We start from the raw sequence: 6,997 nt of genomic DNA on the forward strand, positions 1-6,997 counted from the left end.
TTGCTTCCCAAAACCTGATAAATCACCAAGTATGTATTCCTCATTATCAGAATTAACCTCAATATATATATTCTCTAAATTTCCTGCTTATAACCCCAGGCTTAACCCAAGCCGGGTATAAATCTCCTCCTTGACTTTCCGCTAATCTGCTCTCTGGGATCGTCTCGAGTCACAAGTCATAGATACATCCACATACCAATATGGTCTCAACAATCATCACATATCAATACAGTTATGCCCAAAATGGCCAAAATTACAATTATGCCCTTCTAACACAATCAGGGCCTACATGCATACTAATACACATAGCCATGCATCTCAAATAGTCATATAACATGCTTTAAATCATAATCATGCATTTTACTCATTAAAATCAAACATAAAGTCCATTATGCCCTCCAGGCACACTAATCAAGTCCCTTAAGCCTTATTAGCGATTTTGGGTCGTTACAATTGCCATCGGCACCGATGGTTTTGTGGCTGTGCAGAGGGACATGTTATAGCATTCCCTCGCTTCCTTCTGCTCCCCTTTCATGCATGCTACTCCCCCAGGGGTTGGGAATTTCATAGCTAGGTGGTACACAGAAGTTATCGCCTTCAATTCTCTCAGAGAGGGTCTCCCTAATACCGCGTTGAAGGCTGAGGCGCAATCCACCATGACAATGTTCGCCATTATGGTGGTTTTCCTGGGTTGTTCCCCCATGGTGAGGGCTAATTAAATTGCACCTAGGGGCTGTATCGAGTCCCCTATGAAACTGTAAAGGGAGGAATTGCAGGGTTTCAGGTGTCGAATGCTCAGTCCCATCTTCTCCAAAGCAGGGCGATGCAGGACGTCTACAGAGCTTCCATTATCCACTAGGACCTGATGTACTCTCATGTTCGCAAGCTGGACAGTTAGCACCAGTGGGTCATTATGAGGGAAATGCACCCCCTGCGCGTCTTCCTCAGTGAAAGTTATTGAGTCATTCTCACCCTTGAAGCTCTTCGGGGGGCGTTGCTCCAAACTTAAGATGCACGATGGCGGACTTCGTCTAGCCTCCTTGGCGTATCTGTCGCATCCCTTTCTTGAATCGCCTTCGAATCCTGGTCCTCCAAAGATGGTCCTAACCTCTCCCTGTACTTCTGGGGACACCTCTCGCACTCGCGGCAGAGACACTCCTTCTTCTGGCCTCTGGTTCTCCTGTGGACATATCTGCCCAAATTTCCCCTGCGGATGAGCTCCTCGATTTCCACCTTCAAATGGTTGCATTCCGCGGTGGTCTGGTCGATATCCTTGTGATACTGGCAATACTTGCTGGGGTCTCTTTTAGACCGGTCTTTTTTCATTGGCGAGGGCCTTTTGAAAGGGACCTGGTTTTCGTTTGTAACGAAAATATGCTCTCTCGCATGGGTGAGGTCAGTGTAAAAGGTGTAGGGGCCCTGTAGGCGCTCATCAGAGCGTTGGTGCTTCCGGGGTCGATCGTCCCTCGTTCCTTCATAAACCCCCTTCTTCTTTGCACCGCTTTGGTTTTCTCGGACTGAAGGTTTCGGGGGCGACGGGCCTTTTCCAGCTTTGAGGTTCTCGTGACCATCCTCCACGCGAATGTACTTTTGTGCCCGCTCGTAGAAATCATCCAAGTCTGTGACCTCTCTCTTGAGCATGTTATCCCATAACTTGCTTCCTGGGCGTACTCCAGCTGTGATGGCCATTTTCAGCTCTCGGTGGGTCAGGCTCCCTACCTTAGCTACCTCCATATTGAACCTGTGAATATAGCTCTCCAGACTCTCATTTTCTCCTTGCTTCACATTTGCGAGGCTTGTGCCTGACATTGTGTAGTCTTGCACGGCGTGGTGCTACTGGAGGAATTCATCAGAAAGTTGTTTCCAAGATCGGATGGACCCCAGTCTAAGTCTTTTGAACCATTTGTACGCAGGTCCTTTTAATGTGACAGTGAAGTAATGACATCTCGCCCCGCTGCCAATTCCCCTCAGCTTCATCAGGTCGTTAAATGTATCTAGATGGTATTTTTGGATCTGTGCTTCCTTCATAGGGGGTCATGTGGGGCTCCTTAAAGCTGGCAGGGAGCCGGATGGCTTAGATTTCCCTAACGAAGGGTGACTCATGGTCGAACTCTTCTTCAAAAGCTTGACCTCCAGAGGCGGTGACGATCTTGCTTCACAGGCTCCTTATTTTTGTGTCCAAGTCCTGCCTTCTCTTGCTGAGGGAGTTCCTTAAAGCGGACGGGTTAAGATCCACCTTTCCTTTTCCCTCCCGAGGCGCCATTGGGGGCGTGGTCCGTTTGCCCTCCCTCTTCTTCTTGAGCTCCTCACGTAAATCTAAGGGTGCTATCTTTGAGGTAACCTCATCATCGTTGCAAGGGGCAGCATTGGTCTTCGGCTCTGGTTTCTGGGCCTGCTTTGGTGGTTCAGAATGTTCTCGTTGCTTCGTTCGAGGGGTGTTACTAGTGGAGTGTCGAGTCCTCCCATCGTCTACCAAAACGGTGGTCTCTACCCCCTCCTGACCTTTCTCTTTTCTCTTGGGCAGGGTCACGCTTGACTTACCTTGCAATAGGCCATTCAGCACCTCTTGCGTATTCTCCAGAGTGGTCTCCAACCTTTGGTTCTTATGGTACAGCTCACATATTTCCTCTTCATAGAACCGAGACTTAGAAGTTGAGCTCACGGAATGGACCCGGGGATGTTTATTATGTCTTCGTGTCGAGGGGCCCGGGTCCTGCCGGCCGGAGTTCGGTACTTGTGGTGGTTTGAGAGGCGGGAACTCATTGGCATTCCCGGGTGGTGCAGTGGTTGTCCTTGGAGGATTCTCACCGGGCGGAATGGCCGGTGATGAGACCTCCTTATTATCCTCGTGAACCTCAGGGTCTCTTGGGGGCCCCATATCCCTGGGTGGAGGAGGATCCTTCATGGAGGCCTTCAGTTGAACTCCGTTAAGGTGGACTTCCACCTCTCGTGGTTCCCTGAGTCAGTTTGAATGTCTCGACATTTCTTCTTGCTGGGAGTAATGGTAGAACAGTAGCTTGGTACTTAACTTCCCACAGACGGTGCCAAACTGTTGACGGTGAGAACTCGTCAACTAAGTTGAGTTAGAAAAATTGCAAAGGAGATTATCAAAAGAAAAGCTTTAGAAATCTAAGTATAAACTCCAAGAACAATTACAGAAGAAAAATGGTGAAATTAGTTTGTATTCACTATGGTGCACTACTACAGTAAATTTTCCAACCCCCTTCCAAATGAAAGTGGAGTTTATTTTATAGTGGGCTCTAATGGCCCCTGATACAATGTGGTCCAGGGGACCAGGTAGTACACTAGTACACTGTCAGGTGAGTGGTCTCAGGGCTAGTGGTGTCTGCTCCAGTACATGATCAGGGTTGGTGGGTGCACCTCCACTTTAGTACCTGATCGTGCTTCCACTACCTGCCTGGTACGGGTGTCGGAGGAGTGGCTGGTGAGGACAACGGAAGGTACTTCGCTTGTACCACCACTACTTATCTAATGTGGGTACTATGTCCGTACTCTAACTCCTTTTAGTTTGCCAGTGGACTCCGTACCTATAGGAAAAAGTGTGCCCTGTTGGTGGCACTAATCTTAGGGAGAAAGATGAGGCCTCTTCAACGAAGCCTGCTATGTATTTGATGAGACTTGGAACCCATGTGTGGGTCGTTGATCTCGTTCCATGAGATCAATGCCATGTAGCCCCCATTTGCAAGGCGTAGGTGCGAGGCTCTCTAGGCGTGCGAGACGAACGGGCCTCGTGGGACGCCTGGTGCGCGAGGCGCTCAGTGGCGGTCTCACCTGTTGCTGGCACGCGAGACGGAGGGGGCCTTGCGAGACGCCTTGTGCGTGGGGCGTTTGGATGTGGCTCGCCTGATGTTGGGCATGCGATGTGGAGAGGCCTCACGAGACGCCTGGTGCGTGAGGCGCTCAGGGGCGGCCTCGCCTGATGCTAGCACGCGAAGCTGAGTGGCCTTGCGAGACGCCGGGTGCGCGAATGGGCACGGTCGAGGCAGGCCATGCGAGACGGCCTGGTGAGAGGGGCCTCGCAGAGATGTGCGAATGGGTGCGACCGAGGCAGGTGAGGCGAGACGGGCTCGTGAGAGGGGCCTCGTGGAGATGCACGCATGTGCTGGGCCACGGCCGAGGCGTGCCAGGCGAGATGGTCTCGTGAGACGGCCTTGTGAGACGGGTGCGTGGGCACGGCCGAGGCAAGGCCCTAGGCACCTGAGTGCTTGACTTCAGCACGGGTTCATAGGACCTTCAGCATGGTTAGCGTGCGGCCTCACGTGGTGTGAGGCAGGTCAGACTCTCGAAGGTCACTCGCGAGGCTTGGGTCCTTCAGGATCATGCCAAATTTTCAGTGCTGACACTCCTATAGTTGAATCTATAGTTTCTTCAGCTCAGTTAGAGCCATCCTAAAAGGTGCCCTAGACACTGGCTTTGTCCCTAGCGCTAATTCAATTACAAACTCAATTTCCTTGTGTTGAGGTAACCCTGGTAGATCCTCTGGAAACACGTCCAGAAACTCACAGACTAATCGGGTCTGTTCTAGTCCCACAAGCACGACCTGAGTGGTATCCATCACGCTAGCTAAGAACCCTATGCATCCCTCTTGCAATAGGTCTCTAGCTCTAAGTAATGATATCATAGTTATACGGGGTCAATGCACAGTGCCAATGAATACAAAGGGGTCTTTGTGCGTTTCTTTATGAGAGAGAGAGAGAGAGAGAGTGTGAGATGAGAGAGCGAGTCGGTTCAGAGAGGGTCTTTGTGCGTTTCTTTATGTTTCCTAAGGCTTAAGTTTCACTTAAGCTAATCCCGAGGCTCGGGGTACCGACAACGTCCCTGAGAGAAAAATGGTCAAATTACCCGATATTCCCTTCTAAACTCACTAACTCCAAATATATCCCCAATTATTCATTCCCATTACCTGATAACCCGATTAAATTCCAAATACCCAAAATACCCCTTGAATCGCCTGAGTCGGGTATTGGGTCCTGTGGTGAAATTCCCGCTAACTTGCTCCCTAGGATTGTCTTGTGTCGAGTAACTCATATAAACCCACATAATAATGTGGTCTCACACATATATGCACATAAATATCTAACTATGCCCATAACAGGCAAAATTAATAAAGTTGCTCTTTTAATAAGAAACGTGCCCACATGCATATTTAATACCCCTAAACATGCACCACTAGTTATATTATCACATAACTCACATAATAACAATAAAATATATCAAATAAACATATAATTCCATATATTTCCATCCTGGCCCCCTAATCAAGGCCCTAAGCCTTATTAGGTAATTTTTGGATGTTGCAGAAAGGCTCCGGCTCCTCATCAGAGTCGTCGGCCTTATGCTTGAGCTAGCTTGTTATTGTTTATAAAAACTCCAGCTCCCTATCCCAGTATAGGGTTATGCTCATTCCCATATACTAGCTGCACAGGTTCCTTTCGGCTGTTCAGATGTTCACGTAAATTAGGGTTCTAGGGATTGGCATGCCCCTGGTTCTAGTTTAGATGATCTCAAAGATCAAGATTATTTTCATAATTCCCTGTATTCCTTGGTTCAGTATTATATATGCTTACAGACCTAGTGAGGTCTAAGCTCCCACTGATAAAACTAACATTTCATTCTAGCTGAGGGGCTCGATGGTTACGAGGTGGATCTTCCATCGGCCTTCTTGCACCAGTTCTTTTGATCTCGACATATGGCTTCCTACTGGCTGGGTGGCCCTATGTCCTCGAGTTTCCTCTCACTCGACCCCATGTCCAAGTCAAGTTCGACGGTTCCCATCTTGGCTACAACTTCGAGATGGCTTTTGTGGTGCATGCTCCCTTGCCCGTTTCCTATTAGGAGCAGGATGGGGTGCCTCTCGGATTGGTTATTGGTGCCTTTATGGGAGATGGTGGATGCCTTATGGGAAATGGTGGAGGCCTTCCATTGTTGGGCTTGGAAGGTCCAGAATTGGCCCGGACTGGTTCCAGGTTATTCCTGGCAGAATTAGGGTTAGTGCTTCGAGCTACTGGGGGAGCACGGCTATTCCCTGTTCCTGCAGTTTTCTCCATCGTCAGATTGCCAGTAGTATTAGCTTGAGTATTCCTTCCAAGGGGATCATCTCCTATGTTTGCCTTAGGCCTTCGCTGGGTGCTGGGACCCTTGTTCAGCCCTCCTGGCTACCGTGCTCCCACGAGGACGCCCTCTGGGCCTCCGGGGTGGCGCTTGGACCTCGACGGCCTGCCTATCCAATTCTTCATTGTGCCTTGTGTCTTCAGCCAACTGCTAACGCAATTGGCGATTCTCCAGCTCCACGATGGGAATGTACCTCTCAGGATTATAATAGAGCTCCTCGTCAGGCCTTGGAGCAGGCGACCCCCTAGAGTTAGATGATGTACTCCCCTCATCTGGGTTGTGGTCTGTCATTGGTTGTTTCCCGTGCCTCTAGGGAAAATTCTCAGTTTCAGGAGTTTCTTCCTCAGGGATTTGGGGCAATGGTCACCTACCAACTCCTAGGTTGTTCATGGAGGCCATTAGCAATGCAGGAGGTTTCTGATTAAACAATACAAAGATTTGGTTAATGCTCTCAATGAAAGCACCAAATTGTTGACGTCGTTTTTTGTCAACTTAAATTTGAAGAACACTAAACAATATTTCGTAATAGAAGAAAAGAATAGTAGAATTTTTACGTGGTTCAGCAGTTAAAATCTGCCTGGTCCATGAGTCAATATTATTGATTTTTAATATTCTCTCAAAGCTTTCTCACAGCAATTCGACAGAGTATTCTCAGTGCAAATTTGTGCGTGAATAAAAATAAAAATACCAAGATATTTATAGACCTCTTTAGGAGGATATCTTCCAGTGATTCAGAGAAGTTACAATCAATTATTCAAATTTGAAATAAATGTAAATATATACATTAATTACATAATATCCCATGATAATTGGGATTTAATATCTGATAACAACGAATCCCTAAGGAATAAGGATTTCCTAACAA

This window comes from Humulus lupulus, chromosome 6, assembly GCF_963169125.1.
Source record: "Humulus lupulus chromosome 6, drHumLupu1.1, whole genome shotgun sequence".
Classification (NCBI taxonomy): domain Eukaryota; kingdom Viridiplantae; phylum Streptophyta; class Magnoliopsida; order Rosales; family Cannabaceae; genus Humulus; species Humulus lupulus.